Source organism: Panthera onca, chromosome B3 (assembly GCF_046562875.1).
Source record: "Panthera onca isolate mPanOnc1 chromosome B3, mPanOnc1 haplotype 2, whole genome shotgun sequence".
Lineage (NCBI taxonomy): Eukaryota > Metazoa > Chordata > Mammalia > Carnivora > Felidae > Panthera > Panthera onca.
The window spans coordinates 27,173,103-27,200,368 of NC_138344.1; the positions used below are offsets into that span (position 1 = coordinate 27,173,103).

General features: G+C 37.8%; 1 protein-coding gene and 1 pseudogene across 1 annotated transcript in view; both read right to left on the bottom strand.

Moving 5' to 3' along the window:
• Positions 1-27,266, bottom strand: part of OCA2 (OCA2 melanosomal transmembrane protein) — a 496,949-nt gene that overhangs the window by 2,915 nt on the left and 466,768 nt on the right. The window lies entirely within an intron of this gene.
• On the bottom strand, positions 9,233-26,110 carry LOC132669617 (SIN3-HDAC complex-associated factor pseudogene; annotated as a pseudogene).

A 27,266-nucleotide genomic window follows, 5' to 3' on the forward strand; every position in this document is an offset into this window, starting at 1 on the left:
ATAATGAGCCACCAGAGCAAAGACTGACAAGAGACCCCTTAGTGTTCATTTAACATGACAGTGAATCTCAGACAAGATGTTCAGGACTACAAGGGAGACCTTTTAATATTCGCTGAGCCTCGGGAGAATGGATCAACCTAAGCCTATCCTAATACCACCTACAGTCTCCTAACACCACAACATACAAACTCCAGCCTAACCAGTGGGAAGAGAGAGACATAAACAAAAGCAGAAACAGACAGAGATAGAGACAGAAAGAAAGGGTTAAAAAGGGAAAGGGGGAAGGGAGGGAGGTAAAGAGAGGAGGCAGGGAGGGAGAGACAAAAAAAAAGAGAAGGGAATTATACCAGATGTCAGTGCTAATATTTTAGATTCAAGCTTCATCATCTGATAGTTGGATTATAACATGCCAACAAAAAATAATACAAAGATATTTGCATGTACCATAAGATCCTTGAACCCATAAATGTGTATACAGTAAGGATTCTATGAATGAAAAATGTACTTTTACTGTCCAAAGAGAATTGGCCTAGGTAAATCAGTATTTTTTATAGATCAAGAAACAAGAAACTACAGCCCCCAGGCCAATACTGGCCCACTGACTGTTCTTGTAGATAAAGTTTTATTGTAACACATTCTCTCCCATTCATTTACTTATCAACAAATGGATGTTCTATCATCTAGGGTAGCTGTGGCTGCCACATCAAACTATTGTTGAGTAGTTGCAACAGAGACCATGTGGCCCATAAAGCCTGAAAGATTTATATCTGACCCCTTACAAAAAAAAAATGTTTGTCACTCCTTATCATAGAAAAAGACATTAAGTCCTAGGAAGGAGAAGAAACTTGTCATCTTCTTGTCAGCTCACTCAAAATGCAAGATAATCCCAGACCATAAGCCGATAGATATATACTGTGAGCCACCATGTAATTTCAAATTTCTAGTACCACGTATTTAAAAAAAAACTAAAAAAAAAGTGAAATTAAATTTAATAATATAGTATTGAATCCAACATACCCAAAATATTATTTTAACATATATAATCAACATAAAATTGAATAGTTTACATTAATTTTTATACTAAATCTTTGAAATCCAGTGTGGGTTTTCCATTCACAGAACACCTTAATTTGACTTGCCACATTTCATGCCTCAATTGTGCCAAACTGACTAGGGGTTGTGTGGTCCGATGCAGCTCTAGGTGGCTCACAATATCTGGATGAAAACATTTGAAAAGGCAGGTTTATGACCTTGAGTTGATGCAGGGGATTCTGGCTCTACATGGAGCTTTCACAGAGAATATGCTAGAGTGAAGCATTTGCAGGAAAAAAAGAGGTTGAGACAGACTGGCAGGGTCGCTGCAACTACCTGTGTACATCTCCACCAGGCTAGCAACCTCATCAGTGTGGCCTTTTCTTGTACATTTTGGAAGTCACACATACAGACAAAGAATTCTCTAATGTTAGAGTCAAGACAAATGGTGAAGATATTCATTGGCATTTGATGGCACTGACAGCAGTAGCTACACACCTGAGTATCTGATGGGTAAAGACAAGGATGGGGCAGCTCTGTTGAAACTTCTAAAGTTGGCATCTTCCTTCTTGGGGTGAGCCCCTGCTGCTTTTTCCTGTGGGAGTACCATTAGTTTGGTTGGTGTTTTAATGCTTCACTCCCTGTCCAGGCAAGAGTCCACTGAAAGGAGATTTATTTGAAGTGAGGGAAGTAATGACTTCCTATCACTGCCAGCCATTCTCTGAGTATACATATTTATGCTCCACATTTACCAAGAGCAGTTCCATTTCCCAGAAGATACATCTGTCTTCCTCCCCAAGCCTCTCAGAAAAGCAGTACCTTCACCAAAAGGCTTAGGAAAAGCATATTTGTTCAAAACATAGCATCACATTATGTTTTCATTTCCCTCTGAGATTATTTTCAATCCATTCTGGCTCCAAACATCACATTCTGTTACAGAAGACAAAAAAAAAACTTGAATGTCAAAGAACAAATCGAGGGATTTCGGGAGAAGATGGCAGCGTAGGAGGACACTGGGCTCACCGCGCATCCTGCTGATCACTTAGATTCCACCTACACCTGCCTAAATAACCCAGAAAACCACCAGAAGACTAGCAGAATGGAGTCTTCAGAGCCAAGTGCAGATGAGAGGCCCACGGAAGAGGGTAAGAAGGGCGAGGAGGCGGTGTGCGCTGCATGGATGGGCAGGAGGGAGCCGGGGTAGAGGGGCAGCCTGTCGGCCAAGCAGAACCCCCGAGTCTGGCTTGCAAAAGTGGAGGGGCCGGACGGAGTGTGTTCCGACAGCAAGCATGACGTAGCATCTGGGAGGTCATAAGTTAAAAGTTCTGCTCGGAAAGCGGGAAGGCTGGAGGACAAAGGGAGGGAGAGCTGCTGAGCCCCGGGATGACAGAGCTCGGCTTAGTGGGGAACAAGGTGCTAGCCAGCGCCATCTCCCCCGCCCATCACCCAGCCAAAATCCCAAAGGGAACCAATTCTTTCCAGGGTACTTGCTTGCTACGCGCAAACACCCAACGCTGTGCTTCTGCAGAGCCACCTTTCCGGCAGAGGGTCTGACACCTTTGCACTGCCACAGGGCCCCTCCTGAAGTGGATCACGGAAGGAGAAGCGAGCTAAGCCTACCCCTCCTGCCCCCATGCACCTTGCCTACCCACCCCAGCTAATATGCCATATCCCTAGCACCACAAGCCTGGAAGTATGCAAGTAGCCCAGACAGGCCACGACACCCCACAGTGAATCCCGCCCCTAGGAGAGGGGAAGAGAAGGCACACACCTGTCTGACTGTGGCCCCAGTGGTGGGCTGGGGGCAGACATCAGGTCTGACTGCGGCCCTGCCCAACAACTCCAGTTGTACACCACAGCACAGGGAAAGTGCCCTGCAGGTCCGCACCACTCCACGGACTATCCAAAATGACCAAACGGAAGAATTCCCCTCAGAAGAATCTCCAGGAAATAACAACAGCTAATGAACTGATCAAAAAGGATTTAAATAATATAACAGAAAGTGAATTTACAATAATAGTCATAAAATTAATCGCTGGGCTTGAAAACAGTATCCAGGACAGGAGAGAATCTCTTGCTACAGAGATCAAGGGACTAAGGAACAGTCACAAGGAGCTTAAAAATGCTTTAAACGAGATGCAAAATAAAATGGAAATGACCATGGCTTGGATTGAAAAGGCAGAGGAGAGAATAGGTGAACTAGAAGATAAAATTATGGAAAAAGAGGAAGATGAGAAAAAGAGAGATAAAAAAATCCAGGAGTATGAGGGGAAAATTAGAGAACTAAGTGATGCACTAAAGAGAAATAATCTACGTATAATTGGTATCCCAGAGGAGGAAGAGAGAGGGAAAGGTGCTGAAGGGGTACTTGAAGAAATAATAGCTGAGAACTTCCCTGAACTGGGGAAGGAAAAAGGCATTGAAATCCAAGAGGCACAGAGAACTCCCTTCAGACGTAACTTGAATCGATCTTCTGCACGACATATCATAGTGAAACGGGCAAAATACAAGGATAAAGAGAAAATCCTGAAAGCAGCAAGGGATAACCATGCCCTAACATATAAAGGGAGACCTATAAGACTCGTGACCAATATCTCTTTTGAATCTTGCCAGGCCAGAAGGATTGGCAGGAGATCTTCAATGTGATGAACAGAAAAAACTATGCAGCTGAGAATCCTTCATCCACCAAGTCTGTCATTTAGAATAGAAGGAGACATAAAGGTCTTCCCAAACAAACAAAAAAAAAAAACTGAAGGAATTCGTCACCACTAAACCAGCCCTACAAGGGGTCCTAAGGGGGATCCTGTGAGAGAAAGTACCAGAGACATCGCTACAAGCATAAAACATACAGACATCACAATGACTCTAAACCCGTACCTTTCTATAATAACACTGAATGTAAATGGATTAAATGCGCCAACCAAAAGACATAGGGTATCAGAATGGATAAAAAAACAAGACCCATCTATTTGCTGTCTACAAGAGACTCATTTTAGATCTGAGGACACCTTTAGATTGAGAGTGAGGGGATGGAGAACTATTTATCATGCTACTGGAAGCCAAAAGAAAGCTGGAGTAGCCATATTTATATCAGACAAACTGGACTTTAAAGGCTGTAACAAGAGATGAAGAAGGGCATTATATAATAATTACAGGGTCTATCCATCAGGAAGAGCTAACAATTATGAATGTCTATGCGCCAAATACCAGAGCCCCCAAATAGATAAAACAACTACTCATAAACATAAGCAACCTTATTGATAAGAATGTGGTCATTGCAGGGGACTTTAACACTCCACTTACAGAAATGGATAGATCATCTAGACACACGGTCAATAAAGAAACAAGGGCCCTGAATGCTACATTGGATCAGATGGACTTGACAGATATATTTAGAACTCTGCATCCCAAAGCAACAGAATATACTTTCTTCTTGAGTGCACATGGAACATTCTCCAAGATAGATCATATACTGGGTCACAAAACAGCCCTTCATAAGTTTACAAGAATTGAGATCATACCATGCGTACTTTCAGACCACAATGCTATGAAGCTTGAAATCAACCACAGGAAAAAGTCTGGAAAACCTCCAAAAGCATGGAGGTTAAAGAACACCCTACTAAAGAATGAGTGGGTCAACCAGGCAATTAGAGAAGAAATTAAAAAATATATGGAAACAAACGAAAATGAAGATACAACAATCCAGACGCTTTGGGACGCAGCGAAGGCAGTCCTGAGAGGAAAATACATCGCAACCCAGGCCTATCTCAAGAAACAAGGAAAATCCCAAATACAAAATCGAACAGCACACCTAAAGGAAATAGAAGCAGAACAGCAAAGGCAGCCTAAACCCAGCAGAAGAAGAGAAATTACAAAGATCAGAGCAGAAATAAACAATATAGAATCTAAAAAAACGGTAGAGCAGATCAACGAAACCAAGAGTTGGTTTTTTGAAAAAATAAACACAATTGACAAACCTCTAGCCAGGCTTCTCAAAAAGAAAAGGGAGATGACCCAAATAGATAAAATCATGAATGAAAATGGGATTATTAAAACCAATCCCTCAGAGATACAAGCAATTATCAGGGAATACTATGAAAAATTATATGCCAACAAACTGGACAACCTGGAAGAAATGGACACATTCCTGAACACCCACACTCTTCCAAAACTCAATCAGGAGGATATAGAAAGCTTGAACAGATCCATAACCAGTGAAGAAATTGAATCGGTTATCAAAAATCTCCCAACAAATAAGAGTCCAGGACCAGATGGCTTCCCAGGGGAGTTCTACCAGACCTTTAAAGCAGAGATAATACCCATCCTTCTCAAGCTATTCCAAGAAATAGAAAGGGAAGGAAAACTTCCAGACTCATTCTATGAAGCCAGTATTACTTTGATTCCTAAACCAGACAAAGACCCAGTAAAAAAAGAGAACTACAGGCCAATATCCCTGATGAATATGGATGAAAAAATTCTCAATATGATACTAGCAAATCGAACTCAACAGTATATAAAAAGAATTGTTCACCATTATCAAGTGGGATTCATTCCTGGGATGCAGGGCTGGTTCAACATTCCCAAATCAATCAATGTGATACATCACATTAATAAAAGAAAAGATAAGAACCATATGATCCTGTCAATCGATACAGAAAAAGCATTTGACAAAATTCAGCATCCTGTCTTAAAAAAAAACCCTTGAGAAAGTCGGGATAGAAGGAACATACTTCAAAATCCTAAAAGCCATTTATGAAAAGCCCACAACTAACGTCATCCTCAATGGGGAAAAACTGAGGGCTTTTTCCCTGAGATCAGGAACACGACAAGGATGTCCACTCTCACCGCTGTTGTTTAACATAGTGTTGGAAGTTCTAGCATCAGCAATCAGACAACAAAAGGAAATCAAAGGCATTCAAATTGGCAAAGATGAAGTCAAGCTTTCACTTTTAACAGGTGACATGATACTAAACATGGAAAATCCGAGACTCCACCAAAAGTCTGCTAGAACTGATACATGAATTCAGCAAAGTTGCAGGATACAAAATCAATGTACAGAAATCAGTTACATTCTTATACACTAACAATGAAGCAACAGAAAGACAAATAAAGAAACTGATCCCATTCACAATTGCACCAAGAAGCATAAAATACCTAGGAATAAATCTAACCAAAGATGTAAAAGATCTGTATGCTGAAAACTATAGAAAGCTTATGAAGGAAATTGAAGAAGATATAAAGAAATGGAAAGACATTCCCTGCTCATGGATTGGAAGAATAAATATTGTCAAAATGTCAATACTACCCAAAGCTATCTACACATTCAATGCAATACCAATCAAAATTGCACCAGCATTCTTCTCGAAACTAGAACAAGAAATCCTAAAATTCATATGGAACCACAAAAGGCCCCGAATAGCCAAAGTAATTTTGAAGAAGAAGACCAAAGCAGGAGGCATCACAATCCCAGACTGTTGCCTCTAATACAAAACTGTAATCATCAAGACAGCATGGTATTGGCACAAAAACAGACACATAGACCAATGGAATAGAATAGAAACCCCAGAACTAGACCCATAAAAGTATGGCCAACTAATCTTTGACAAAGCAGGAAAGAACATCCAATGGAAAAAAGACAGTCTCTTTAACAAATGGTGCTGGGAGAACTGGACAGCAACATGCAGAAGGTTGAAACTAGACCACTTTCTCACACCATTCACAAAAATAAACTCAAAATGGATAAAGGACCTGAATGTGAGACAGGAAACCATCAAAACCTTAGAGGAGAAAGCAGGAAAAGACCTCTCTGACCTCAGCCGTAGCAATCTCTTACTCGACACACCCCCAAAGGCAAGGGAATTAAAAGCAAAAATGAGCTATTGGGACCTCATGAAGATAAAAAGCTTCTGCACAGCAAAGGAAACAACCAACAAAATGAAAAGGCAACCAACGGAATGGGAGAAGATATTTGCAAATGACATATCGGACAAAGGGCTAGTATCCAAAATCTATAAAGAGCTCACCAAACTCCACACCCGAAAAACAAATAACCCAGTGAGGAAATGGGCAGAAAACATGAATAAACACTACTCTAAAGAAGACATCCGGATGGCCAACAGGCACATGACAAGATGCTCAACGTCGCTCCTTATCAGGGAAATACAAATCAAAACCACACTCAGATATCACCTCTAGCCAGTCAGAGTGGCTAAAATGAACAAATCAGGAGACTATAGATGCTGGCGAGGTTGTGGAGAAATGGGAACCGTCTTGCACTGTTGGTGGGAATGCAAAGTGGTGCAGCCACTCTGGAAAGCAGTGTGGAGGTTCCTCAGAAAATTAAAAATAGACCTACCTTATGACCCAGCAGTAGCACTGCTAGGAATTTACCCAAGGGATACAGGAGTACTGATGCCTCGGGGCACTTGTACCCCAATGTTTATAGCAGCACTCTCAACAATAGCCAAATTGTGGAAAGAGCCTAAATGTCCATCAACTGATGAATGGATAAAGAAATTGTGGTTTACATACACAATGGAGTACTACATGACAATGAGAAAGAACGAAATATGACCCTTTGTAGCACCATGGATGGAACTGGAGAGTGTGATGCTAAGTGAAATAAGCCATACAGAGAAAGACAGATACCATATGGTTTCACTCTTATGTGGATCCTGAGAAACTTAACAGAAACCCATGGGGGAGGGGAAGGAAAAAAAGAAAAAAAGGTTAGAGTGGGAGAGAGCCAAAGCATAAAAGATTGTTAAAAACTGAGAACAAACTGAGGGTTGATGGGGGGTGGGAGGGAGGGTAGGGTGGGTGATGGGTATTGAGGAGGGCACCTTTTGGGATGAGCACTGGGTGTTGTATGGAAACCAATTTGACAATAAATTTCATATATTTAAAAAAAAAAAGCATTCCACTGTCCTCTGGAGTGCATAGTTTCTAATAAAAAAATAAAATAAAATAAAATAAAATAATTTGTTAAGTTGCAAAAAAAATAAAAGCACAAATCAAGATGCCAAATTTCAGATGGAGGCCCAGACAAACGCTGCATTTGATGTATTCAGTTTTAGGTAAAAACGCAACTGTGATGACACACCGTACTCCAAGGAACCAAAACTTCCAGATTTCTGGGAAACAAGCTGCCCCAGAAATACGCAATTTCCAATGGAGGTCAGGCATTGCACTGAGAGCAAAGCTCCACACACTGAAGAGAGACCTGGTTTTCAAAAGGACATGTTTGCTAATGAAGTCTCCTACTTGGGTTTTAGACTGAAACCATTCTTCCTTTTTATTTTTCCTTTCCAAAAGGCTTTATAACACACCATGACTATAGATCTTAATCAAAAGACATTTTTCTGTTGCCTTTCTACAAAAGTAATGATTGTTTCTCAGCAGAATGGCTTCTGCTTCTACAGAACCGTGGATGCTTATCACGTGGGTACACAGCTGGCTCCACTTTCTGTAGACCATGGGTACCTTGAGAGCCATGCTCTTCAGCCCCTTAACCTGTCTTCAGCTCACTCAGGACCCCAGGACAGGAATTTCTTTCTCATCCTCAGCCCTCATTTTAAATTTGAACAGCTGCATGCCTCATCTCCTGGATCTCTCCAGGTGACAACTAGCTAATTCTCTTCATGAAGAAAGGCTGAAGGAGCTTCCAGCATCTTATAAATAAAGACCCATCATTGTATTTCCCAGAGAGAGAGGAGTTCATGGAGGGGTAGAAAGTGATGATCTGGAGGGAGAGCTACAGAAGAAAGAAGGCACATCCAAGGGAGGAGGGGGTCTCCTGGTGTCTTCAGAGTCCTCCCCATCACAATGCATTGGTGACTATCTGCCAGCAGTATAGTTCACATGGCTAAAGACTAGAAAGGATGACAGAGGAACATTATAGAAATAATGGCAAGGAACAAAGCATCAAAGTGAAGAGGCAAAGCTTGGGAAGGAAAAGGCATCCAAGGATGAAATTCTAATAATTTGCTTTTTTTCCCCATCAGAATAGATTTTAGTTTGGGTTGTTTCTTTTTCATGCGTTCAAGCTTATGACACGTATCTACCATCTTTATAGCAAGCAAAAGAGAAAGAATTTTAGAAAATTATGTCTTGGTCTTTCTCCTCCTGAGAAAAGGCATTTATGTTGCATACTTTGTGCCCACCTCTGCCATCTTCTTCTGTCTCTTGACCAGCATCAGTACTATTTGGCCATCTGTGGAGTTAGAACTCTCATCTCTACCACCATGAGATCTGCAGTCAGCCAGCCTCTCACTTCCATGTTGGGAAGTCGCTTTACCAGCTGAGAATCTCCACTGAACATAAATAGAAAGTCAGACAACCTCCCAGACACCTGGCACCATGTGAAGACACTCTATTATGCTCTGTCCAATACCTATGTTAAGTTTCCTGGCTCCTTGTCCCATATTTGGAATGTAACCTTCTTTCTGATTTTTATTAATTTCAGTATAGTTAACATATAGTGTTATATTAGTTTTAGGCATACAATATAGTGATTCAACAATCCCATATATTACTCAGTATTCTTTTTTTTTTAATATGAAATTTATTGTCAAATTGGTTTCCATACAACACCCAGTGTTCATCCCAACAGGTGCCCTCCTCAATGCACATCACCCACTTTCCCCCCCACCCCCATCAACCCTCAGTTTATTCTCAGTTTTTAAGAGTCTCTTATGATTTGGCTCCCTCCCTGTCTCTCTCTTTTTTCCTTACCCTCCTTCTGTTAAGTTTCTCAGGATCCACATAAGAGTGAAAACATATGGTATCTGTCTTTCTCTGTATGAATTATTTCACTTAGCATAACACTCTCCAGTTCCTCCACATTGCTACAAAAGGCCATATTTCATTCTTTCTCATTGTCACATAGTATTCCACTGTGTATATAAACCACAAATTCTTTATCCATTTATCAGTTGATGGACATTTAGGCTCTTCCCATAATTTGGCTATTGTTGAAAGTGCTGCTATAAACATTGGGGTACAAGTGCCCCTATGCAACAGCACGCCTGTATCCTTTGGGTAAATTCCTAGCAGTGTTATTTCTGGGTCATAGGGTAAATCTATTTTTAATTTTCTGAGGAACCTCCACACTATTTTCCAGAGACGCTGCACCGGTTTGCATTCCCACCAACAATGCAAGAGGGTTCCCATTTCTCCACAACCTCGCCAGCATCTATAGTCTCTTGATTTGTTCATTTTAGCCATTCTGACTGGTGTGAGGTGGTATCTGAGTGTGGTTTTGATTTCTATTTCCCTGATGAGGAGCGACATTGAGCATCTTTTCATGTGCCTGTTGGCCATCCGGATGTCTTCTTTAGAGAAGTGTCTATTCATGTTTTCTGCCCATTTATTCACTGGATTATTTGTTTTCCAGGTGTGGAGTTTGGTGAGCTCTTTATAGATTTTGGATACTAGCCCTTTGTCTGATATGTCATTTGAAAATATCTTTTCCCATTCCATCAGTTGCCTTTTAGATTTGTTGATATTACTCAGTATTCTTCAAGATAAGTGTACTCTTAATCCCCTTCACCTATTTCGTATATCTCCCCTGTGTGTAACCATCAGCTTATTCTCTACATGGTTAAGAGTCTGGTTTTTCGTTTGTATCTCTCTCTCTCTCTCTCTCATTTTTTCCCTTTGTTCATTTTTTCTGTTTCTCAAATTCCACATGAGTGAAATCATATGGTATTTGTCTTTCTCTGACTGGCTTATTTCACTTAGGATTATACTCTCTAGTCCATCCATATCATTGCAAAAGGCAAGATTTCATTCTTTTTTATGGCTAAATAATATTCTATTATGTAATTTATAATATATAATTATATAATTCTATAATATATAATATATATTTATTATATATATTATAATATATAAATTATAATATATAAATATATATTATAAATTATAATATATAAATATATATTATAATATATAATATATAAATATATATTATATATTATAATATATAAATATATATTATAATATATAATATATAAATATATATTATATATATCTATAATTCTATATCTATATATAGATATAAATATATATCTATAATTCTATAATAATATATATATTATAGAATTCTAATATATAATTTATATATTATATCTTTATCCATTTATCTATTGATGGACACTTGGGCTGCTTCCATAATGTAGCAAATGTAAATGATGTTACAATAAACAGGGGTTCATGCATCCCTTCTGACTTTTTAAAGAATATCACATTTATCTAGGTGAAATGGCAGCAACATTCCTCATCTCCACCCAGAAGCCTTTATCTTTCCCTTTCTTTTTTCCCTCTTTTGAGTGTTGGACTCAAACTCTGGACTACATCTCTCTGGCTCTCCTCTAAGAAGTTTCTCTACCAAGTGCCTTATTCTCCCATATCTTTAATGCCTCCTTTTTACTGGCATATTCTGGCCTATACACACCTGAAATTCTTCTTTTATTACAATTAATTGATCCTCTCTTAAATTACTTAATATCATTTACATTGAACTCTTTGTTGTCTAATATGTGGGCGATATAAAGAGAAATAACAGGCACTCCTTGCCTACAAGTAGCCCACAGTGAAAGGGAAAAACAGAAGATCAAATTTGTAAAACAATATAGTTAGTACTATCTAGAGGCCCCTACTCAGGATTCTGAAGGAAAGCACCAAAAGCAAGCAGCTCTTTCATTGGTGGTGCCCAACTGGGGTGGGGGGGCGTGAGGGGCTGAGCAGAACAGAGGAGGTTTGTAAGAAAAATGACTTTTGAGTTTCGTGTTCAACAGAAAATAGGAATTTAACAGGCAAAGAAGAGGAGAATGGGCATGAAAATTTCAAAGAGAGCATCTATTTGGTTCCACTGATTCTTAAAATAACTTTGATTATTTATATTTTTCCAGAAAAACATTTATTTTAGAAAAATTCTTTTTATGTAATATTCTAATATAACTTTAGTATTTGCCTCTGTAGTTTTATTCCCTTTGTATTTATTTTTTTAATGTTTTTATTTATTTTTGAGAGAGAGAGGGTGGGCAGAGAGAGAGAGGGAGGCACAGAATCCAAAGCAGGCTCCAGGCTCCAAGCTGTCAGCACAGAGCCTGGCACAGGGCTCGAACTCACAAACTGTGAAATCATGACCTAAGCTGAAGGACACTCAACCAGCTGAGCCACCCAGGTGCCCTTTTTATTCCCTTTTTAACACACAATTTTTAATTTTATTCTTTTTCTTTGTTGATGACAAAGTTTTATCTATAATATGAAAAATGTTGGGGTGCCTGGGTGGCTTTGACAGTTAAGTGTCCAACTCTTGATTTTGGCTCAGGTCATGATCTCACAGTCATGAGATTGAGCGCCCCCCCCCCCCCCCATCAGAATTCACACTGTGGAGTGTTTACAAAAAAATTTTTTTTACAAAAAAATCACCTCTTGACTTACCAGTTCTACCATTTATAGACTTGTTTGCATGTGTGTGTGTGTATTTGGTTTTGCTTGTTTCTATTTAAATTCCAGTTAGTTGATATACAGTGAAATATTAGTTCCAGGTATAGATTTTAGTGATTCAACTCTTACATAAAATAGCCGGTGCTCATCACAAATGTACTCCTTAATCCCCATCACCTATTTAACCCATCCCCCTACCCGAATCCACTCTGATAGCCATCAGTTTGTTCTCTATAGTTAAGAGTCTGTTTTTTGGTTTGCCTCTCTCTCTTTCTCTCCCCTATGATTGTTTTGTTTCTTAAATTCTGTATATGGGTGAAATCATGGTATTTATCTTTCTCTAACTTATTTCACTTAGTATAATACTCTATAGCTTCATCCATGTCTTTGCATATGGCAAGTATTCTTTCTTTTTGATGGCTGAATAATATTCCATTGTGTATATGTACCACTTCTTCTTTACCCATTCATTAGTCAGTGGACATTTGGACTCTTTCCATAACTTGACTATTGTTGATAATGCTGCTATAAATATTGGGGTGCATGTGTTCTTTAAATCAGTTTTTTTTTTATTCTTTGGGTAAGTACCTAGTAGTGCAATTGCTGGATGGTAGGATAGTTAAATTTTTAATTTTTTGAGGAAACTCTATATTGTTTTCTAGAGTGGCTACACCAGTTTGCATTCCCACCAACAGTGCACAAGTGTTCCCCTTTTTCCACATTCTCACCAATACCTGTTGTTTACAATATTGTTAATTTTAGCCATTCTGACAAGTGTAAGGTGATATCTCATTGTAATTTTAATTTGTACTTCCCCGATTATGAGTGATGTTGAGCTTTTTTTCATGTGTCTTTTGTCCATCTGTATGTCTTATTTGGAAAAATGTCTGTTCATGTTTTCTGAACTTTTTTTTTAATAAAGAGAGTTTTTTTAATGTTTATTTATTTTTGAGAGAGAAAGAGAGAGAGAGAGAGATAATGAATGTGGAAGAAGCAGAGAGAGAGGGAGACACAGAATCTGAAGCAGGCTCCAGGTTCCAAGCTGCCAGTACAAATCTCGACATGGGGCTCAAACTCATGAACTGTGATATGACCTGAGCTGAAGTTGAAAGCTTAACTGACTGAGCCACCCAGGTTCCCCCCTTCTGCCCATTTTCAAACTGGATTATTTGTTTTTTTGGGGTTTTGAGTTTTATAAGTTCTTTATATATTTTGGTGACTAACCTTTTATCAGATATGTCACTTGCAATTATCTTCTCTTATTCCATTTTTAGTCTTCTAATTCAGTAAGTTTGGTTTCTGTTGCTTGGTTTTTTCCTCCTTCTTTCCTGTTTTATTTCATTTGTGTATTACTTTTCCTCAATTGAAATTAATTAAAATAACCAAGGTTAGATTTGACTCCCATGTACATCCCCAAGGCCTGCCTTGAACTTTACCATGTTACCTTCTTCTTTGGAGCCAAATCAGCTGCTGGTAAGTCATAGAAAGCAGGGCCCAAGCAAAATCTAGTACTGTGACTTGAATTTGCTGCATACCTCAACAAATACCCACCTCCCTTAGGCTAATCTTCCTATCAAATAATATTTTCTGCAAAGAAATTTAAAATATAGTAAATAAAGCAATGACCAAGGTATAGTACATTATGCTCTTGAAAATGCTCTTGAAATAATGTATATTAATTATCAATGTTTTGAGGTCTTCTTTGGGAAAATGGCAGCATAGGAGGACGCTGGGCTCACCGCGTCCTGCTGATCACTTAGATTCCACCCACACCTGCCTAAATAACCCCAAAAAACACCAAAAAACTAGCAGAACAGACTTTCTGGAGCCAAGCATAGATAAGAGGCCCAAAGAAGAGGGTAGGAAGGGCAGAGAGGCTGTGTGCACTACATGGACTGGCAGGAGGGAGCCGGCCCGGCAGAGGGGCAGCCTGCCCAGCAAGGCAGAGCCCCCAAAGTCTGGATTGCAAAACCAGAGGGGCCAGACTGCGTGAGTTCTGACAGCCAGTGGGACTTAACATCTGGAATGTTATAAGTCAACAGCTCTGCTTGGAGAGCGGGAGGGCAAGAGGACAACGGGAGGGAAAAGTGTTGAACCCTGGAAGACAAAGTTCAGCTCAGCGAGGAACAAAGGCGCTGGCCAGGGCCAACTCTCTCACCCATCACTCAGCCGAAATCCCAAAGGGAACCAGTTTCTGTCACCGAACTTGCTTGCACCACGCAAACACCCAATGCTGTTCTTCTGTGGATCCATCCCTCTGAAGGGTCTGCCTGCCTCGCTCCTGGTGCTGCAGGACCCCTCCCATAGGGGACCACTGACAATGGCAAAGCAAGCTAAGCCTGCCCCTCCTGCCCCTGTGCACCTTGCAGATAGACCCTGGCTAATATGCCAGATCCCAGAGAAGCAGCACCACAAGCATGGCAGTGTGCAAGTAGCCCAGACAGGGGCCATGCCACTCCACAGTGAGTCCTGACCCTGGGTGAGGGGAAGATAAGGTACACACCAGTCTGACTGTGGCCCCAGCAGTGGGCTGGGGGCAGACATCGAGTCTGACTGCCACCCCACCCACCAACACAAGTTATTCCAGACAGCACAGGGGGAAGTGTCCTGCAGTTCTGTGCCACTCCAGGGACTATCCAAAATGATGAAATGGAAGAATTCTACTCAAAAGAAACTCCAGGAAGTAGCAACAGCTAACAAATTGTTCAAAAATGACTTAAGCAATATAATAGAACATGAATTTAAAATAATAGTCATAAAATTAATCGCTGGGCTTGAAAAAAATATAGAAGCAGCAGAGAATCTCTTGCTACAGAGATCAAGGGACTAAGAAACAGGAGGAGCTAAAAAATGCTATAAATGAGGTGCAAAATAAAATAGAGATAACCACAGCTCGGATTGAAAAGGCAGAGGAAAGAATAAGGGAATTAGAAGATAAAATTATGGAAAAACAGGAAGCTGAGAAGAAGAGAGATAAAAAAATCCAGGAGTATGAGGGGAGAATTAGAGAACTAAGTGATGAAATGAAATGGAACAATATCCATATAATAAGGATTCCAGAGGAGGAAGAGAGAGAGAAAGGGGCTGAAGGTGTGCTTGAACAAATCGTAGCTGAGAACTTCCCTGATCTGGGGAAGGAAAAACACATTGAAATCCAAGAGGCACAGAAAACTCCCTTCAGACGTAACTTCAAATGATCTTCTGCATGAAGTACCATAGTGAAACTGGCAAAATACAAGGATAAAGAGAAAATTCTGAAAGCAGCTAGGGATAAACGTGCTCTAATATATAAAGGGACACCGATAAGGCTAGTGACAGATCTATCTACTGAAACTTGGCAGGCCAGAAAGGATTGGCAGTAAATATTCAATGTGATGAACAGGAAAAATATGCAGCCGAGAATCCTTTATCCAGCAAGTCTGTCATTTAGAATTGAAGGAGAGATAAAGGTCTTCCCTAACAAAAACAAAAACTGAAGGAATTCATCACCACTAAACCAGCCCTAAAAGACATCCTAAGGGGGATTCTGTCAGTGAAATGTTTCAAGGACCACAAAGTACCAGAGACATCACTATAAGCATGAAACCTACAGACATCACAATGACTCTAAACCCATATCCTTCAATAATAACACTGAATGTAAATGAACTAAATGCTCCAACCAAAAGACATAGAGTATCAGAATGGATAAAAAAACAAGATCCATCTATTTGCTGTCTACGAGAGACTCATTTTAGACCTAAAGACACCTTCAGATTGAAAGTGGAGAACTATCTATCATGCTACTGAAAGTCAAAAGAAAGCTGGAGTAGCCATACTTATATCAGACAAAATAGACTTTAAATTAAACGCTGTACCAAGGGATGAAGAAGGGCATTATATATAATTACAGGGTCTATCCATCAGGAGAGCTAACAATTATAAATGTCTATGCGCCGAATACAGGAGCTGCCAAATATAAAAAACAATTAATCACAAACATAAGCAACCTTATTTATAAGAATGTGGTAATTGCAGGAGACTTTAATACTCCACTTACAACAATGGATAGATCATCTAGACACATGGTCAATAAAGAAACAAGGGCCCTGAATGATACATTGGATCAGATGGACTTGACAGATATAGTTAGAACTCTGCATCCCAAAGCAATAGAATGTACCTTCTTCTCGAGTAAACATGGAACATTCTCCAAAGTAGATCACATATTGGGTCACAAAAAAACAGCCCTTCATAAGTATAAAAGAATAAAAAAGCATATTTTCAGACCACAATGCTATGAAGCTTGAAATCAACCACAGGAAAAAGTCTGGAAAACCTCCGAAACCATGGAGGTTAAAGAACAGCCTACTAAAGAATGAATGGGTCAACCAGACAATTAGGGAAGAAATTAAAAAATATATGCAAACAAATGAAAATGAAAATACAACAATCCAAACGGTTTGGGATGCAGGGAAGGCAGTCCTGAGAGGAAAATACATTGCAATCCAGCCTATCTCAAGAAACAAGAAAAATCCCAAATACAAAATCTAACAGCACACCTTAAGGAAATAGAAGCAGAACAGCAAAGATACCCCAAACCCAGCAGAAGAAGAAAAATAATAAAGATCGGAGCAGAAATAAACAATATAGAATCTAACAAACTGTAGAGTAGATCAATGAAACCAATAGTATTTTTTTTGAAAAAAATAAACAAAATTGATAAACTTCTAGCTAGGCTTCTCAAAAAGAAAAGGGAGATGACCCAAATAGATAAAATCATGAATGAAAATGGAATTATTACAACCAATCCCTCAGAAATACAAGCAATTATCAGGGAATACTATGAAAAATTATATGCCAACAAACTGGACAACCTGGAAGAAATGGACACATTCCTAAGCACCCACACACTTCCAAAATACAAATAGGAAGAAATAGAAAACTTGAACAGACCCATAACCAGCGAATAAATTGAATCAGTTATCAAAATTCTCCAACAAATAAGAGTCCAGGACCAGACGGCTTCCCAGCGGAGTTCTACCAGACATTTAAAGCAGAGATAATACCTATCCTTCTCAACCTATTACAAAATATAGATAGGGAAGGAAAATTTCCAGATTCATTCTATGAAGCCAGCATTACTTTGATTCCTAAACCAGACAGATATCCAGCAAAAAAAGAACTAGAGGCCAATATCCCTGATGAATATGGATGCAAAAATTCTCAACAAGATACTAGCAAATCGAATTCAACAGCATATAAAAAGAATTATACACCATGGTCAAGTGGGATTCATTCCTGGGATGCAGGGCTGGTTCAACATTCCCAAATCAATCGATGTGATACATCACATTGATAAAAGAAAAGAAAAGAACCATATAATCCTGTGATTCGATGCAGAAAAAGCATTTGACAAAATTCAGCATCCTTTCTTAATAAAAACCCTCAAGAAAGTTGGGATAGAAGGAATATACTTCAACATCATAAAAGCCATTTATGAAAAGCCCACAGCTAATATCATCCTCAATGAGGAAAAATTGAGGGCTTTTTCCCTGAGATCAGAAACACGACAGGGATGTCCACTCTCACCGCTGTTGTTTAACATAGTGTTGGAAGTTCTAGCATCAGCAATCAGACAACAAAAGGAAATCAAAGGCATCAAAATTGGCAATGATGAAGTCACGCTTTCACTTTTTGCAGATGACATGACATATACATGGAAAACCTGATAGACTCCACCAAAAGTCTGCTAGAACTGATACATGAATTCAGCAAAGTCACAGTGTACAAAATCCATGTACAGAAATTGGTTGCATTTTTATAAACCAATAATGAAGCAACAGAAAGACAAATAAAGAAACTGATCCCATTCACAATTGCACCAAGAAGCATAAAATACCTCGGAATAAATCTAACCAAAGATGTAAAAGATCTGTATGCTGAAAACTATAGAAAGCTTATGAAGGAAATTGAAGAAGCTACAAAGAAATGGAAACACATTCTGTGCTCATGGATTGGAAAAATAAATATTGTCAAAATGTCAATACTACCCGAAGCTATCTACACATTCAATGCAATCCCAATCAAAATTGCACCAGCATTCTTCTCAAAGCTAGAACATGCAATCCTAAAATTTGTATGGAACCAGAAAAGACCCTGAATAGCCAAAGTAATTTTGAAGAAGAAGACCAAATTAGGAGACATCACAATCCCAGACTTTAGCCTCTACTACAAAGCTGTAATCATCAAGACAGCATGGTATTGGCACAAAAACAGACACATAGACCAATGGAATAGAATAGAAACCCCAGAATTAGACCCACAAAAGTATGGCCAACTAATCCTTGACAAAGCAGGATAGAACATCCAATGGAAAAAAGACAGTCTCTTTAACAAATGGTGCTGAGAGAACTGGACAGCAACATGCAGAAGGGTGAAACTAGACCACTTTCTCACACCATTCACAAAAATAAACTCAAAATGGATAAAGGACCTGAATATGAGACAGGAAACAATCAAAGCAGGAAACCTGCTTCCTAGAGAAGAAAGCAGGAAAAAACCTCTCTGACCTCAGCCGCAGCAACTTCTTACTTGACACATCCCCAAAGGCAAAGGAATTAAAAGCAAAAATGAACTATTGGGACCTCATGAAGATAAAAAGCTTCTGCACAGCAAAGGAAACAACCAACAAAACGAAAAGGCAACCAACGGAATGGGAAAAGATATTTGCAAATGACATATCAGACAAAGGGCTAGTATCCAAAATCTATAAAGAGCTCACCAAACTCCACACCCAAAAAACAAATAATCCAGTGAGGAAATGGGCAGAAAACATGAATAGACACTTCTCTAAAGAAGACATCCGGATGGCCAACAGGCACATGAGAAGATGCTCAATGTCGCTCCTCATCAGGGAAATACAAATCAAAACCACACTCAGATACCACCTCACGCCAGTCAGAATGGCTAAAATGAACAAATCAGGAGACTATAGATGCTGGCGAGGATGTGGAGAAATGGGAACCCTCTTGCATTGTTGGTGGGAATGCAAAGTGGTGCAGCCACTCTGGAAAACAGTGTGGAGGTTCCTCAAAAATTAAAAATAGATCTACCTATGACCCAGCAATAACACTGCTAGAATTTACCCAAGGGATACAGGCCTGCTGTTGCATAGGGGCACTTTTACCCCGATGTTTATAGCAGCACTTTCAACAATAGCCAAATTATGGGAAGAGCCTAAATGTCCATCAACTGATGAATGGATAAAGTTGTGGTTTATATACACAATGGAATTCTAGTTGGCAATGAGAAAGAATGAAATATGGCCTTTTGTAGCAACGTGGATGGAACTGGAGAGTGTTATGCTAAGTGAAATAATTCATACAGAGAAAGACAGATACCATATGTTTTCACTCTTATATGGATCCTGAGAAACTTAACAGAAGACCATCGGGGAGGGGAAGAAAAATAAAAGATGTTAGAGAGGGAGGGAGCCAAAACGTAAGAGACTTTTAAAAAGAGAACAAACTGAGGGTTTATGAGGGGTGGGAGGGAGGGGAGGGTGGGTGATGGGTATTGAGGAGGGCACCTGTTGGGATAAATACTGGGTGTTATGGAAACCAATTTGACAATAAATTTCATATTTAAAAAAAATTATCAATGTTTTGTTACTACTACCAAAAATTCTATTAATACAATTACTCTTTATCAGTATTATTATTATTATTATTATATTACTTCTTTTAATTTATCTTTTGTAAAGTGGATCACCTTTTTCCTCTTATTTTTAATTTACAATGCAATGCAAATATTTCATTGTGGTCAGAGACTATGGTTTGTAAGCATTCAGTTATTAAATCTTTGAGGTTGTTTTCATGGCTTAAAATACAATGAATTTTTGTAGCTGTTTTATGGACACTTGAAAAGGAAGCCTATTTTCCGTAGAAAATAAAGAGAACCATATACCTAATATTTCATTTCTTAGGAATGGATAGTATCACCTGAAAGTCTTACATTACCAATGAATTTTATGTTAATTTCTTCTTTTATTTCTGACTGAAGTTATTTTGTACATTTTGATGCTATAATTTTTGGCAGGTAAAACCTATTATATGACTCTATCCCACTGAAATTTTAAACAAGACTTGTATATTTTACATTACACATGTTTCTATCTTTATTATCTTTTCAATTGTATTAGCCAGACTTCCTTTATTCAGTTTTATTTTTAACTTTTCTATATTACCCTGATCTCTGTTTTTAAAGCAGAAGTGAGCTACAATATGATTTTATTCTCTATTTTTGATTCTTCACTTTTTTTTTGAGAGACAGAGAGAGAGAATGCATGAGTGAGTGGGGGAGGGACAGAGGGAGACAGATAATCTTAAGTAGGCCCCATGCTCAGTGGAGAGCACATGGGGCTCAATATCACAACCATGAGATCATGACCTGATCAAGAGTCAGATCCTTAACAGATAGAGCCACCCAGGCACCCCTTGATTCTTCACTTTTAATGCTATATTTGGCTTTCTTTATATAATGTTGGTTTATGTTTCATATTTTTAAATTTGTGTTTCCTTTCTTTTTTTATTATACTTTTCTCTATATATATTTTGTTGATTTGCCTTTAGCAATATACTGATTTAAAAATTAAATTCCAGGGTGCCTGGGTGGCTCAGTCAGTTAGGCTGACTCTTGATTTCAGCTCAAGTCACATTTTGTGGTGAGATCAAGCCCTGCCTGGGGTTCCATGCTGTCTGGAGCCTGCTCAAGATTCTCTCTCTCTCCCTTTCTTTCTGCCCCTCCATCACTCATTCTCTCTCCCTCTCTGTCTCTCAAAATAAACTTTAAAAAAAATTAAAAATTAAATTCCACTCATAATTACTTTTAAGTGTTTAATAATATAAAGATAAGTCCATATACCTTAAATACAAAAGACAAATTAACCACTATCCTTTGACCCTCCTATGCAAGACAAAGAAAATAGAAAGTTTTAAAATCTTTCAATAACACCTCAACACATTCTGTTGTCTTCATTAATTCAATATGGGATTGTATATTAAGGTTATATTTCTTACATTCTTCTACTTATAATGTATATTTTCTGTTTAGATACATTTTAGTTATGTAATTCAGTTTGATTTAATAGTCTATTTATAAACATTAATTATCTTATTTCTATAAGTGTGTGTTTAATTTATCTTAATATTTATTATTAATCACTTTCTTACCACAAATTGCATAACTTAAGTGCTTCTTTATGGAATACATATTTCAATAATCACTTTCAGGAAATGTTAGCAGTGGTGTTGTTCCTGAATTGTGACTCACCTAATACACTGATGATGATGAAAAGGAGGAGGACAATCTGACAATTATAACAGCAGATGATATCCATGAGTGATAACATATCACGCATCAAGATTTATATGCATTAGCTCAGCTAATTCTCACAAAATACTGAGGTAGTTAGTACTATTCTCTACTTGTAAAGATAACAAGACTAAGGCACAGAGAGGTTAAGTAACTACCCAAGATCACACAGACGGTTAGGAACAGAGAAACAGAAAGGTTTCTGTAACTTCAGTGGATAGATGGAACTTGATTGGACTTGAGATTAAAACCCTTGGATCATAGCCATTTCATATCCAAACTTTGTTATTGGGCATTTAGTAATAGGAGTCAGAGGTCTCTTAATTTTGTTTCTATTTTTGTGCATAAGTTTCTTGTGTTCTTGTAGAAATATTATCTTTCTTTTTTTTCTGAGAGAGAGAGAGAGAGAGAGAGAGAGAGAGAGAGAGAGAACGTGTGTGTGCGTGTTGGGGAAGGTCAGAGGGAGAGACAGAGAGAAAATTTTAAGCAGGCTCCATGCTGTGCACAAAGCCCTACACAGGGCTCAATCATAAGACCATGACCTGAGCCAAAATCAAGAGTCAGATGCTTAACTGATTGAGCCACGCAGGTGCTCCAAAGTGTTATCTTTCTTTATCCTGGTTATTAAAACTACTGACAGGCTGTGTCATAGTTAATTTTATCTGAGACATCGTGAGCATATTTTGATGTACATTCCAAAATCAGTTTCTGTGTGTGTGTGTGTGTGTGTGTGTGTGTGTGTGTGTGTTTTAATATCCAGGTATATTTTCTTCAATTATGTTTTGATTGTTGCTACTGTTTCCTTACTTTTTAATTGAATCACATTTATCTAAGCAAAGTCCCCCAAGAGGTTGTTTTCAATAAACATTTTAGGTTGTGATTTGATATTCATATACATTACACAATGGTCACCACAATAAGTCTAGTTACCATCTGTTCACTATACAAAGTTGCTATAATTCCCAATGCTATACATTATATTCTAGTGTCTTAATTTATTTTATAAGTAGGAGATTATACATCTTAATTCACTTCACCTAGTTTATTCATCCCCCCAATGCCCCTCCGCTCTGGCAACCATCCATTTGTTCTCTATATCCATGAGTCTGTTTATGCTTTGTTTTCTTTTTATATTCCACATATAAGTGAAATAATATAGTTTTTGTCTTTCTCTGACTTACTTCACTTAACATAATGACCTCTAGGTCCATCCATGTTGGTGCAAATGGCAATATTTCATTCTTTTTAATGGCTGAGTAATACTCCATGGAATATTTTATATATATAATATTTAATATAATATTGATATGATATATAATAATATATAAATAATATAATAATCATATCTCACATCTTCTTTATCCATTCATCTATCAACAGACATTTAGGCTGCTTCCATATCTTGACTATTTTAAATAATGCTGTGATGAATATAAGCATGCATAGGTCTTTTTGAATTAATGTTTTCATTGAGTTCAGATAAATAGCCAGAAGTGGAATTGCTAGATTATATGGTAGTTCTATTCATAATTTTTGGAGGAAACTTCATACTTTTCCCCAGTGACTGAAACATACTTCATACTTTTCCACAGTAGTTGCAACAAATTACATTCCCACCAACAGTGCACATCCTCACTGACACTGTTTCTTGCTTTTTTGATACCATCCTGACAGATGTGAATTGATATCTCACTTTGGCTTTGATTTGCATTTCCCTGATAATTAGTGATGTTAAGCATCTTTTCATTTGTCTGTTAGCCATCTGTATGTCTTCACTGAAAAAATGTCTATTCAGGTCCTCAGCCATTTTTTTTAATCAGATTGTTTTATGTTGAGTTGTATGAATTCTTTACATATTTTGGATGTTAACACCTTATTGGATAAATCATTTGTGAATATCTTCTCACATTCCCTAGATTGACTTTTCATTTTGTTGATGGTTTCCTTCACTGTGCAAAAGCTTTTAGTTTGGTGTAGTCATATTTATTTATTTATTTTTCCTTGGTTGAGAAGACAGATCCAAAAAATATTGCTGAGATTGATGTCCAAAATCTTACTATGCTTTCTTCTAGAAGTTTTGTGGCTTCTGGTCTTACATTTAAGTCTTTAATTAATTTTGAAGGTTTTTTTTTAGTAAATGGTATAAGAAAGGGTTTCATTATTTTGTATGTAGTTGTCCAGTTTTCCATGCACCATTTATTGAAAACACTGTCTTTCCCCCATTGTATATTTTTGCCTCCTTTGTTTTAGGTTAACTGACCATATAAATGTTGTTTTATTTCTGGGCTATCTATTCTGTTCCATATATCTATGTGTCTGTTTTTGTGCAGTACAACACCATTTTGAGTACTATAGCTTTGTAGTATAGTTTGAAATCCAGGAGTGTGATACCTTCAGCTTTGTTCTTTTTCAAAATTGCTTTGGATATTTGGGGTCTTTTGTGGTTCCATTCAAATTTTAGGGCTTTTTTTTCTTTTTTTTTCTTTCAGTAGAATTTAACTTTAATATAGAGTGAAAAATACCCCAAATCGTAATAGGTTAAAACAAGTCAAACAACCACTCTACACAGATAAAACCTTCACAAAGGTCAACTGAAGTAATCCAGAACTAAAACTGAATCATGCAGATTTTCAATGAAGTCATGTAGCACAAACGAAAGTCAATTATTTACATACTAGGCAAGCCTTCTAAGAAATGTACCCCAAGAAACATTAACATTTTTCTGTGTGCCAGCCTGACGAATTGCACATTTTTTCAGATAATTTAACATTTTAATAGAATGTGATCTCTACCATGTGGTAATGCTTTGGTAGTATTCATTTAGGATTGCTCATCCTAAAACTTGAAATTTCCCCAAAGGAGCTTTGATTCTTCTTTAGAAGTTTCAATATGGGTTAAAATCTTTATCAAATATCAATATGGAGGGTGGTGACACAGGATGCAACATATATAGTAAAGTTACCTCTCTGTATATTTAGAAATTACTTCTTCGAGGTATTTGCACTGGAGAGCTTAGTCTGTTCTGCTTAATATTCAGTAGTACAGGTTTGAATCATCAGAACCTTGGTAAGACCTTGTTATTTCAAAATTATTAACAACTACCTCTAGGGGCAAGTCCATGTTACTGATTTATGACAAATTTGTCATGAAGGAAAACAAATATAGCCAGCCATCTTAAAATGCCCCAACCACTGCTTCTCAATATAGAAAAACTAAAACTACATACATTTATCATACAACAAATCCCATCTCTGTCCCTTGATATTCCCCTTGTTTCATTCATTACAAGGGGATTTTTTTAAAAAGACTTAAAGAGCACTTTACAGCAGCATTAATCTTTCCTATGAAATACTCGGCATCTTAAATATTACGTACAATTTTTTTTCTTTTAGTAAGCTAGACACTGGCTTCAGATTTTGTGTAACTGGAGGACAAATAACCCATTCAAAACTGTTCTAGAAATTGTCTTTTGGCAGAATAGCAGTTATCCAAGTTAAAAATAAGAGGGTTTTGTTGCTTTCTTTTCTTTCCAAAATTTAAATCCTTTTTTGTTCCCCTTATACCTAAACCCCACTAACCACTCCTGAATGGAGATGGGCAAAGTCTCTGGCCCCTGCTCCTCCAGCTTCTCAGGAGCTGCTTTCTTATTGCTGCAGCAAGACTTGAATAGATGTGTGTCAATGAGGACTTGCCCAAAACGGCCTTTATGTTTAACCCCACAACATATTTTCTGTCTTTTCCAGTATGTGAGGTCTAAAAGCGAAAAAAAAAAAAAAACACCTGGCATCTGTTAAAGCCAGAGGACATCTCTGTATCTGAGCTATCACCTGACTGGTTACTATAACAAGGAGAGTGAGCTGGGAAGGCACTTGAGGTGGTACTGTGAGCATCAGAATTGTAACGTTTAAATTCCTTCTGTGGTTTACTGACCTGGGTGCTTTTTATCCTTTTCCAGATAGAGTTTTCACTTTCTTTGGTTTCAATGTGGTGTTTAGATTGGGTCCTGCCCTTGCATCTACTAGGATTCCAGGTTTGTTTGTTTGTTTGTTTGTTTGTTTTGATCCTGCTGGCAATTTCTTCCATCTTTTCACAAGCAAGACAAAGGCATTACAGATGTGTCCTGAAGGAGTCTCATGTAACCCAAAACAATGCTGGAAGTCCTTTTCATAGCATTTACTGTCAGTGAATGAAGAACTAGAGGACTTAGCTCTGCAAATACTGCAGCCCTGTCTCTACTTTGGTACATCGTTGGCTTGTGAAAGCCATACATCTTTTCTTCTGGGCAATAGTCTTTTTTAAAAAAGTATACAAGATACTGGAAGCATCCTAAATGTCCATGGATTCTTAGACTGGTTAAAGTATGATGTCTTCATACTACAGAATACTGTTTCAGCCCTTAAAAAGAATGCAGTTATATGTAAATGATGAATCGCTGGGTTTTACTCCTGAAACCAATACTACACGGTATGTTAACTAACTTGAATATAAATAAATAAATTAAAAAAAAAAAAAAGAATGCAATAGATCTGTGACATGTGCAGCATGGGAAATATCCAAAATATCTTGTTCTTCCAAAAGCATCCATTCCACATGCAATAATATTCCCAAGGTGTGGAGTGCATGCCAAGCCAACTCCCCCACCTCCAATCGCTCCCTCCTCCACAATTACCTAGTCTAGGGGCTTATTTTATCTAATATTGTGAGAAAAGCCATTGGTATTTTGATAGATCTACTAAATCTATAGATCTCTTTGGGTAGGACGGACATTTTTAACAATATTAGTTCTTCTAATCCATGACCACAGTATATCTTTCCATTTATTTGTGTCATGTTCAATTTCTTTCATCAATGTCTTATACTTTTCAAAGTACAGGTCTCTTACCTACTTGGTTAATTTTATTCCAAGATATTTTATTTTTTGATGCAATTATTAATGGAGTTGGTCTCAATTTCTCTTTCTGACAGTTCATTATTAGTATATAGAAATACAACAGATTTCTGTGTATTGCTTTTGTATCCTACAAATTTATTGATTTATTTTCTAGTTCTAAAACTTCTTTGGTAGAAACTGTAGGATTTTTTACACATAACATCATGTTATCTTCAAATAGTAACAGTTTTACTTCTTCCTTGCCAATTTGTATGCCTTTATTTTCCTTGCCTAGTTACTGTGGCAAGAACTTCCAGTGTGATGTTGAATAAAGATGCTGAAGAGTGGGCATCCTTATCTTGTTTGTGATCTTAGAGGAAAAGTTTTAAGCCCTTCTCCATTCAACATTCAACATGTTAGCTGTCAGTTTGTCATATATGGCCTTTATTATGTTGAGATACATTCCCTATACAACCACTTGGTTGATAGTTTTTATTATAAAATTATATATTTATTATATATTTATTTATTTATACATTTATTTATTATAAATGTA